This window comes from Aegilops tauschii, chromosome 4 (assembly GCF_002575655.3).
Source record: "Aegilops tauschii subsp. strangulata cultivar AL8/78 chromosome 4, Aet v6.0, whole genome shotgun sequence".
NCBI lineage: Eukaryota > Viridiplantae > Streptophyta > Magnoliopsida > Poales > Poaceae > Aegilops > Aegilops tauschii.
The window spans coordinates 190,052,622-190,063,569 of record NC_053038.3 but is presented as its reverse complement, the minus strand read 5'-3'; the positions used below and the strand labels follow the sequence as shown (position 1 = coordinate 190,063,569).

Genomic DNA, 10,948 nt, shown 5'->3' with positions numbered 1-10,948 from the left:
TATCACATTCTGGTGATTTTTAACAAATTTTTTCGTGAACAGAAAGTTTCTGGAAATTACAGCAAGATCAAATAACTATCATCCAAGAAGATCCTATAGGTTTAACTTGGCACAAACACTAATTAAAACATAAAAAACACATATAACCAGAGGCTAGAACAAATATTTATTCCTAAACAGAAGCAGAAAGCAAAAAAACTAAAAATAAAATTGGGTTACCTCCCAACAAGCGCTAATTCCTAGCTAGGCATAAAAGCAAGGATAGATCTAGGTATTGCCATCTTTGGTAGGCAATTCTTCAATGAAACATCTATCATCCTTAGGAATTTATTTCTTTTTAGTAATTATAAAACTTTTAGGCACAAGATTGAAAAATTCATTCGTAGCAAATGGTTCCTTCATGATGGCAAATAGATTGGGATGAATACTTATAGATTTGAGATCCGCAATTTCCTTGCTAGAGGATTCACCCTTATTTTTAGGAACATACATAAGCTTGGAAATTTTAGTAGGAGGATTTGGAGTATTCTTTACGGAAGAAAAAGCGGTTCCCAAGTTGGTATTGATACCCTCAATTTTATCGATTCTAGTGGAATCTTGATTTATTCTCTCATTAACTATGGGTTCCTTCTCCTTAATATTTTTCAAAGTGACTCCTACCTTAGATCCATATTGGGTAATTTGGTTGTGGATCTTTTTATCCAATTTTTCGATTAACTCTACAGTAGCAACCTTATTTTCAATAATTTCAAGTCTTCGCATTACATGCTCCAAAGTTAACATAGTTCCATTAACCAAAAGAGGTGGTGAGCCAAACAAATCTATCATAGCATTGTAAGAGTCAAAAGCATGGCTACCCAAGAAATTCCCTCCGGTAATGGTATCAAGGATATATCTATACCAAGGATTAGCACCTACATAAAAATTGCAGAGAAGAACGTAAGTAGATTGCTTCCTGGCAGATCTATTTTGAGCATTGCAAATTCTATACCAAGCATCTTTTAGATTTTCTCCCTCCCTTTGTTTAAAATTTAGAACTTCATTCTCGGGACAACGGAGAAGACAGAGGACTAGCCATAACGACAAGCAAACGAAAAAGAGGCGAACGAAAAAGAGAGGGCGAATAAAACGGCAAGGGTGAAGTGGGGGAGAGGAAAACGAGAGGCAAATGGCAAATAATGTAATGCGGGAGATAAGGGATTGTGATGGGTACTTGGTATGTTGACTTTTGCATAGACCTCCCCGGCAACGGCGCCAGAAATCCTTCTTGCTACCTCTTGAGCACTGCGTTGGTTTTCCCTTGAAGAGGAAAGGGTGATGCAGCAAAGTAGCGTAAGTATTTCCCTCAGTTTTTGAGAACCAAGGTATCAATCTAGTAGGAGGCTACGCGCGAGTCCCTCACACCAGCACAATACAAATAAATCCTCGCAACCAACGCGATAAGGGGTTGTCAATCCCTTCACGGTCACTTACGAGAGTGAGATCTGATAGATATGATAAGATAGTATTTTTGGTATTTTTGTGATAAAGATGCAAAGTAAAATAAAAGCAAAGGAAATAACTAAGTGTTGGAAGATTAGTATGATGAATATAGACCCGGGGGCCATAGGTTTCACTAGTGGCTTCTATCAAGAGCATAAATATTTTACGGTGGGTGAACGAATTACTGTTGAGCAATTGACAGAATTCAGCATAGTTATGAGAATATCTAGGCATGATCATGTATATAGGCATCACGTCTGAGACAAGTAGACCGACCTGCCTGCATCTACTACTATTACTCCACTCATCGACCGCTATCCAGCATGCATCTAGAGTATTAAGTTCATGAAAACAGAGTAACGCCTTAAGCAAGATGACATGATGTAGAGGGATAAATTCATGCAATATGATAAAAACCGCATCTTGTTATCCTCGATGGCAACAATACAATACGTGCCTTGCTGCCCCTACTGTCAGTAGGAAAGGACACTGCAAGATTGAACCCAAAGCTAAGCACTTTCCCCATTGCAAGAAAGATCAATCTAGTAGGCCAAACCAAACTAATTCGAAGAGACTTGCAAAGATAACCAATCATACATAAAAGAATTCAGAGAAGATTCAAATATTGTTCATAGATAGTCTTGATCATAAACCCACAATTCATCGGTCTCAACAAACACACCGCAAAAAGAAGATTACATCGAATAGATCTCCATGAGAAAGGAGGAGAACATTGTATTGAGATCCAAAAAGAGAGAAGAAGCCATCTAGCTACTAACTATGGACCCGAAGGTCTGAGATAAACTACTCACACTTCATCGGAGAGGCTATGGTGTTGATGTAGAAGCCCTCCGTGATGGATGCCCCCTCCGGCGGAGCTCCGGAACAGGCCCCAAGATGGGATCTCGTGGGTACAGAAGGTTGCGGCGGTGGAATTAGGTTTTTGGCTCCATCTCTGATCTTTTGGGGGTACGTAGGTATATATAGGAGGAAGGAGTACGTCGGTGGAGCAACAAGGGGCCCACGAGGGTGGAGGCCGCGCCCTGGGGGGGGGGGGGGATGGGCGCGCCCCCCTACCTCGTGGCCCCCTCTTTTGTTTCTTGACGTAGGGTCCGAGTCTCCCGGATCATAATCTTCCTAAAAATCACGTTCCCGAAGGTTTGATTCCGTTTGGACTCTGTTTGATATTCCTTTTCTGCGAAACTCTGAAATAGGCAAAAAACAGCAATTCTGGGCTGGGCCTCCTATTAATAGGTTAGTCCCAAAAATAATATAAAAGTGGATAATAAAGCCCAATAATGTCCAAAACAGTAGATAATATAGCATGGAGCAATAAAAATTATAGATACATTGGAGACGTATCATGCCCTTGGTTGCATGCTTAGGTCCCATGCAAGAAATGGGAATGACTGTCAAACACCCTGCCACGGTCACTCGGCCGCAAACATTGAGATACTTTGTTTTTAAATTCTACTAAATCCAAAGCTCGTATGATATTCATGAAACTTGGCATGCTATCATGGAGCGGCATCAACATGCCGTGGTAATTTTTTTGTCCCATTTGGGGCAGGGTTGGGGATATGCTTCTCACAAACCAGAGCTTTCACAACAATTGTGATGGTTTCGGTAAGGAACGTCCCACCTTTGGGGACGCAACGATATCCATTGCCTCTTATTGCTTTCAAAAAATTTCTCGTGTCAACATAGAACAACAGGAGTGTTGGGTCAATTTTTGTGATTTTTCGGGGTCGTTTGGACATTTGTATGCATTAATTGTGTTTTCAATGCATTTATGTGCATAATTCAAATTTGAACTACATGCACATGCTCTAATGCATATAAATTGGTTGAAAATTCAATGTTGTGCCCTTGGGTGCATGCTTAGGTCCCATGCAAGAAATGGGAATGAATGCCAAACACCCTGCCACAGTCACTCGGCCGCAAACATTGAGATACCTGGTTTTTAAATTCTAGTAAATCGAAAGCTCGTCTGAAATTCATGAAACTTGGCATGCTATCATGGAGCGGCATCAACATGCCGTGGTAAATTTTTTGTTCCATTTGGGGCAGGTTTGGGGATATGCTTCTCACAAACCAGAGCTTCTCACAACAAGCCTGATGGTTTCGGTAGGGAACGTCCCACCTTTGGGGACGAAACGATATCCATTGCCTCTTATTTCTTTCAAAAAAATTATCGTGTTAACATAGAACAATAGGAGTGTTGTGTCAATTTTTGTGATTTTTTGGGTTGTTTGGACATTTTTATGCATTAATTGATTTTCCAATGCATTTATGTGCATAATTCAAATTTGAACTACGTGCACATGCTCTAATGCATATAAATTGGTTGAAAATTCAATTTTGTGCCCTTGGTTGCATGCTTAGGTCCAATGCAAGAAATGGGAATGAATGTCAAACACCCTGCCACGGTCACTCGGCCGCAAACATTGAGATACCTGGTTTTTAAATTCTAGTAAATCGAAAGCTCGTCTGAAATTCATGAAACTTGGCATGCTATCATGGAGCGGCATCAACATGCCGTGGTTAATTTTTTGTCCCATTTGGGGCAGGTTTGTGGATATCCTTCTCACAAACCAGAGCTTCTCACAACAAGCCTGGTGGTTTAGGTAGGGAACGTCCCACCTTTGGGGACGAAACGATATCCATTGCCTCTTATTGCTTTCAAAAAAATTCTCGTGTCAACATAGAACAACAGGAGTGTTGTGTTAATTTTTTTGATTTTTCGGGGCTCGTTTGGACGTTTTTATGCATTAATTGTGTTTTCAATGCATTTATGTGCATAATTCAAATTTGAACTACATGCACATGCTCTAATGCATATAAATTGGTTGAAAAATCAAATCTGTATCCTTGGGTGCATGCTTAGGTCCCATGCAAGAAATGGGAATGAATTTCAAACACCAGGGCACCGTTGATTGCGGCAAAACGTCGAGATACTTTGTTTTTAAATTCTAGTAAATCCAAAACTCGTCTGAAATTCATGAAACTTGGCGTGCTATGATGGAATGGAACCCGACATGTTGTGGTATTTTTGTGTCGATTTTGAGAGAAGGCGCACTCGAATAACAGCCAACAAAGGCATTTTGAAAAAATAGCTACCACTTTAATATCTCAACGTTTGTATAATTAAAACTGTGTGCGTTCTGTTAACCATTCACGTCACGCCATGTGTCTTCATTTTAATGGCTATAGGAGGTGCCGTGCGGACAACTGCTTGACCTTGACTAAACGGGAGGCGTGCGAGCGGAATCCGGTGCGCAGGCTGACCGAGAGGCGTGCAAGCTGTCCTCGAATGCGCAGGCTCACCGGGAAGCGTGAGAGCTATATGCTGCGCAAGTTCACTGGAAAGCGAGCCCTTTGACTTCCATGGCCGCCCTCCTGCAGACCTCCACCAACGCCATGGCGCAGAATGATCATCTGCCACTAGTCTTCAAGTTTGCTGAAGTCGACTCCGAGCCGGAGGAGATAGAAAATAAGAAGGAATGGGGCCTCATGGACATGGCCCAGAACGAGCTGGCCGTGGCGGTTGCTTCCCCCACTCCCGTCCCAGCTCCCATCCCCACGCCCGCACCAGCCACCATCCCGTAGCATTGATGGGCTGGTCGCCGAGAATTATCACAGAGCTGGAAGCCGCGGGCGTCAGCGAGGTCTCCGCGGACCCGCGCGAGCTCATGTACATGCCAGCGCCAGCGCCCGTGCCTGTGCCCGTGCGTGCCCCTCCACCGACCGTGGCGCCGGCCCCCGTGCATTTGGCTACACTCGCCGCGCCCGTGCCCCTGCCTGTGCGTGCCCCTCCACCAACTGGGGCACCGGTCCCCGTGCGTTTGGCTGCACCCGCCGCGCCCGTGCCCATGCGCCCCCCTCAGCGGCATGGGACGCTGCCGTCGACTGCTACCTCTCAGCGGCGCTAGTTGCCGTCCTCCCGCGCCCCGCCCGTCGATCGTGCAACGACATGCTGTTTGATTTACAAGTGAAGAATATTTTGTGCTGCCTTGAAGTCTTCAACAACGGCGTCCCGGAGGACGACACCGATAAATACGGCGCGGCACGCCGCCTCCGCCGCTGCCGGAAATAGTTTTTTGGGGTTTAATACTGTATCTCAAATTCTCGATCATATGAATATAAATTCGCAGTGTGACTGAATGAAAGATATGTTTTGAATGAACTTGCGTTTTTCTCTCTTAATGTACAGACTTATCATACGATTTTCTTTTGAAAAAACGTCAATGGTTTTTAAATATAAAACACTCATCACAAACGTTTTAGTTAGAACACCCGCATGCAAACCGACAGCTTCCCCAGGAAGCCAAGGGAAAATGTGCCGAGCAGGATTTGTGCAGCTCTTGATCGCAAACGTTTTAGTTAGAACACTCGTATGCAAACCGACAGCTTCCCCAGGAAGCCAAGAGAAAATGTGCCGAGTAGGATTTCTGCAGCTCTTGATCGCAAACGTTTTTAGATAGAACACCCGTATGCAAAGTGAGAGCTACGGTCTTCCCCCTTAAGTCGAGGGAAAATCCGCAGCGCAGGATTTGTGCATCCCTTCAACGCAAACGGTTGTTTTGGATGACCCGTGTGCAACCACGCACAAACAATTTGGTAAGATTTGCATCTGTCATATTGGGTATGTTGCCATTTGTCAAACTGGAAAGATTGACATTTTTTGATCTAGTAACATTGCCATTTGTCAACCTTGTAACACTGCGATTCAACCAAATATGGAGCTAAAAATCATTAGCAGTATCTAATTTTTGCAACTAAAATTCAGTAATTAAGCATAGATGGAGGCGAGGAGGCGTGTTCAGCCAGGCGTGCATCAGGCGGTGCAGTACTATTCGATTTGGCAGCGGGCGGCGCAATTCCCCATACGACTTTAATGCAGACGAGGGAGAGGGTAGCGGCCGAAATGTTGAACGGCCAATGATGCATCCTCCTTCAATTAGCATCATGTGAATGCATGAGGGAAGTAATGGGAGGAGGACCGGGAAAAGGGGCTGCACGATGTGAATGCAACGCAGTTTGCACTTATATAAAGGCCTCCTCTATTCCAATGCATCTACCACATCGTACGAACCTAAGCATTTTCCTAAGCACCTACACTAATAAGTGCAAAAGTGCTCACTCCAGACCCATGGTGGCGATGCGCGCGAGCGGCCAGCGGCTGCGCCAGATGGTCCACGACGCTAGCCTGCGGCATGGCACCGTGGATCGTCTCCAGACGGTGTTGGGGACCGGCTGATGGATGGTTGCCGTCGACGCCGGCTACGTCTCTCAGTTGCACCAGATGATCGTTCGCACCACCAACAGGTTCACCGCCGTCAATAAGCTTGCGGACGACATCGTCGTACTCCTCCAGCCCGCGCGCCTGAGCTCCTCATTGCCTGCCACCCTAATCGGCCTCCATGGTCGGAACCTCTTTCAAGCACTAGTGGCCCTGCGACTGCCCGCCGACGCCACGAAGAATGTCCACCTGGAGGTCGCGCTCGCCGCGTGGCGCCTCGCCCTGCAAGAATCCATCAACCTACACATCCATGTGTACGAGCAAACCGTGCACATAGGTATCTACAAGGCCAGTGAGGACGCTAGGATGTTGGCCTTCTTCAGCCGGCTGGAAGCCTTGGATGCCTTTGCTGAGAAGCACCTTGACCTCGCCACAAAAGCCGCCGCTCCTTAGCCGCCGGTCGGTGGCCCAGCGCACTGAGTTGAGGAGGAGGAGGTCGTACGTTGATGGATGCATCTTTCTTCTTGCCTCCTGTAACCACCACTGTGATTGCATCATCGTGGCTTTAATTCTTATTGTGCTATTGCATTCTCGTTCCAGTCAATATAGACATGTGCGATCCCTTTGCTTAATTATATGCATCATTGTAACTAGTACTCCATCCGTTAATTTATAAGTTGTGCTGCCAGTGTCTATCTCGTTACTTTTTGATAATTTTTGTTTTTTGAAGACATGTTGATTGGCTTGAAATAAGGTCTATCCCGCTGTTAGGCGCCGCAGCGCGCTCTACTTGCGTTTGTTGGCGTGCTCTACTCGCGTCCGTCGGCGCGCTGGGCTTGTGGACAGCTTTTCCTTGCGTGTTCAACTGCCATATATATATATATATATATATATATATATATATATATATATATATATATATATATATATATATATATATATATATATATATATGTTTGCTCGTCGATGAGGCGATCGCAGAGTGCTTTGCTCGCGTCCCTCCGCGCGCACTCTCCCAGCGGTTGGGCGTGCGCACGATCACGTCGGGGCCCCATATGCATGCGGTTGCGCCGCGCTCGTTGCCACGCTATGCAGTTATGTGCGGCACGATGGAGTTACGCGCTGCAAATTAGAACTGCCATCAGGGCCTGCCGATATTCCTGGCCGTCCGGCTTTCCCTTTAATTCCCACAGCCATTATAACCTTAGTCTCTTCAACCTTTCGATCGCGACCCACAACACAACAAGCACATCCACGACGACACATAGAGGGCGGATGTCTAGCGGCGCTCCAATGGAGTTCGGCGAGCATAGAGTGGAGACTCACGCGAGGGAGACAGATCTCTTGGTGGTGTACACCATCGACCCGATCGTGGTGGACGACTACGTCAACAACGTTGAGCAGTTGCTTGCTCGAGACAAGGTGGTCGGCATCGACCTCTAGTACACCGCCGGTCGTCCCGACGTAGATCAGAAGGTTGCCGTCGCCCAGTTGTGCGTGCGCCACCATGTCCTCGTCTACCACAACTGCACGGCCACAGAGCCTTGCGACCGTTTCAACAGGTTCTCAACAGCACCGACTACAAGTTCGCCACGGTGGAAACCAGCGACGATGTAAAAGCGCTCAGTGTTACGCGCTTGGCCTGCAAGAACCTTGTCGAAATCCATGACCACTACAGGGTCTGGGGCAGCACGAAGAAGGACTCCCTGGTCGAACTCGCCTCGGACATCATCGACCCCTACTACGAAAAGATGAACCAGGATGCCTAGAGAACAAGTCCCGTATCCTGGCACAGGGCCTGGATGCGGCAACTGGATGAACCTCACCTCAGGTTCGCGGCCAAGAGCGTGTACACATGCTACGAGATGCATAGGCGGATCGTTGACATGAGGAAGTGCCTCGTTACCCAAATCGACAAGCCCGGATCGAGCCACAAGCAGAGCAAGCGTCACAAGAAGTAGATGATGATCAGATGATCGTTTATGCTAGTTAATCATGCATGTAATATATTGTTTATTTTATTGGTATGTGGAAATGTCATGTGTGTAGTAGCCACCTATGTAATTATGCATGTAATAGTTTACTTTGGTCCGCCACCCCCAACCTCGACTAGCGCTGCTATGGAGCCTGCGCCTCCAGCAACCCCTCGCCGCCCACCCTCTCGAACCACCTTCCTCGTTGCCGCCGGACTGGCGCGCCACCACGCCGCCCCCGGATCCAAGCAATCGTGGGTGCTCCGCCCCGCGCTTCCCGGCGCAACCGCGGCCACCTCCGACCGCCATCGGACCTCCCCCGCACCAGGTTTGGCCGCCTGCGGCCCGCAACGCCTCGCAAGACCAGGGATCCCTGCCGCAGTGCTAACCTCCGGTGGTAGGTGGTGTTGCTCTGCCCAAGATGTGGCGCCGCCCTCCTCCCGAAGTTTCTCCGTCGTTCCCTCGTCCCCCACCCTGGATAGCAGCGCCGCCTGACCAAGGATCCACACCACCCCCGACCAGATCCGGTGGAGGGAGATCAGATGGGAAGCAGCGGGGGCAGGCTACCCCACGGCAGTGCATTGCTGCAGCCACCGATCTGTTCCCTCCCCTCCTCGATGAGCACCATGACGGCGAGCATCACATCCGTTCGTGCAGTGCGGCTTCACGTATTGTGCAGCTCTGCTTCGCGCGCAGTCTAGTTCGGGATCGCCAGTTGACCGGCGCGAGCGCGATGCGTGGCGGCTGCGCGCATCTCATGAGCGGTGCATGCTCTGCCTGATCTAGTGAGGATGGGCCACTTCTTGCCTTGCCGCGCGGGATGCCACTCTCTACCTACTCTCTGACGAGCATGCCCTCTGTTCTCGCCGTGTGTGTGTCTGATATTCCGATACGTGGTGTGCAGTGTGCGTGCTGCAGGTAGCATGTGTGCCTGCGTGTTGGTTGGTACATCTGGTCAACAGCAAAACTTCTTTCATCACACTATCGGCGAGCAGTTCACTTCTTTCATCCGGATCCAGGCCGATTTCACTTCGTTTTGTATGCTCTAATTCCACTGCAGTTCACTTTGTTCTTACCGATACTAAAAAAGCAAAAAATGTTTGCCAAAGTTAACTTTTATTCGCTCTATTTTTGCAGTGCACCTTGCGTCAACGTATAGTGCTGCTTGCCTAATTCCACTGCAGTACAGCGAGGTTTGCGGCATAGTGAAGCCCCCCTAGCATTTTGCACTTCAAACCAGTCGATGCGGTCCGCTCTAGCTGCGCCTGCCGTCCACCCCGTGGTCCATTGCAATATGACGACTCGATGCATGCAGCTCGCACGGCGCGTGTGTGCAGTTTTCAGGCTCGCAGGTGCGTGGTTCTGCCGACGACCATCACGGCCCAGCACTCACGCCGGGGGGCTCCTGGATTTCAGCGCCGAGGTGTTCAACAACTGACGCGGAGATGGGAACGGCCGCGGCCGCCTTTCCTCATCATCTTCAGTGGAAAAGCACATCCAGTGCTTGCTCGCGGGCGTGCAGTACGGCATCCGCAGCAATGGGGTTCAGAATCGTTGTTTGCTTCTTGGTGGCCAAAGGCAGCGTCAGCCCGTGACTCCGGCCTTTCCCAGCCCGTTGCCATGAGCTCCCAGGTGAAGGAGGACCGGTTGTACTTGGCATCCGCCTGTGAAATGACATTGCTTGGCGTACACAGATTTTTTTCTTCTCACTGGAATTGTTTTCACGGGAATGCTAGATGCTAGCCAGGATGCAGTATAGCCAGTGCCAATTAGCAGTTTGGTGGAAGTATAAAAAAATGCTAGCGGTTCATTGTATTTTTGTTTTTATATAGTTCAATGTCTCTCTTTTGCTCTATCTTCTTTTTGAGTTCAGTGATGTGGGGCCTGGACTTGCAGTGCGCCGGCGACCGGCTTGCATTTGACTAAAAATGTGGATATATATTTTAAGTCCGCCGTCATTGCAATTTCTATGTGTTTGCTTTGTAGATTAAAAAAAAGGAGCATTGGAGTTCGTTTGCCCCGTCTCTTAGTCTAGAGACGTACCCATCGCAGCTCTCCGTGCATTTGAAGAAAGCAACAATATTTTTTTGGCTCACTTGTTTCATCACTGCAGTGATCTACTCTCTCCCATCAACTCACTTTTTTGAAATAGATGCATTTCACTTACTCCCAAAAAAGGTTAAGTCCCGAAAAATCTTTACGGGAACAACAAACAAAGTAATAACTAAGTAATGTGGTTCACATATCGTTA

At 47.8% G+C, this 10,948-nt stretch overlaps 1 long non-coding RNA gene across 1 annotated transcript; it reads left to right on the top strand.

The window, feature by feature from the left end:
* The first annotated feature begins 8,738 nt into the window (after positions 1–8,738).
* Positions 8,739–10,644, top strand: LOC120962864 (uncharacterized). Its single transcript, XR_005754026.3, has 2 exons — positions 8,739–9,735; positions 9,835–10,644. It is a non-coding gene; the product is annotated as an uncharacterized lncRNA (long non-coding RNA).
* The last annotated feature ends 304 nt before the right edge of the window (positions 10,645–10,948 follow it).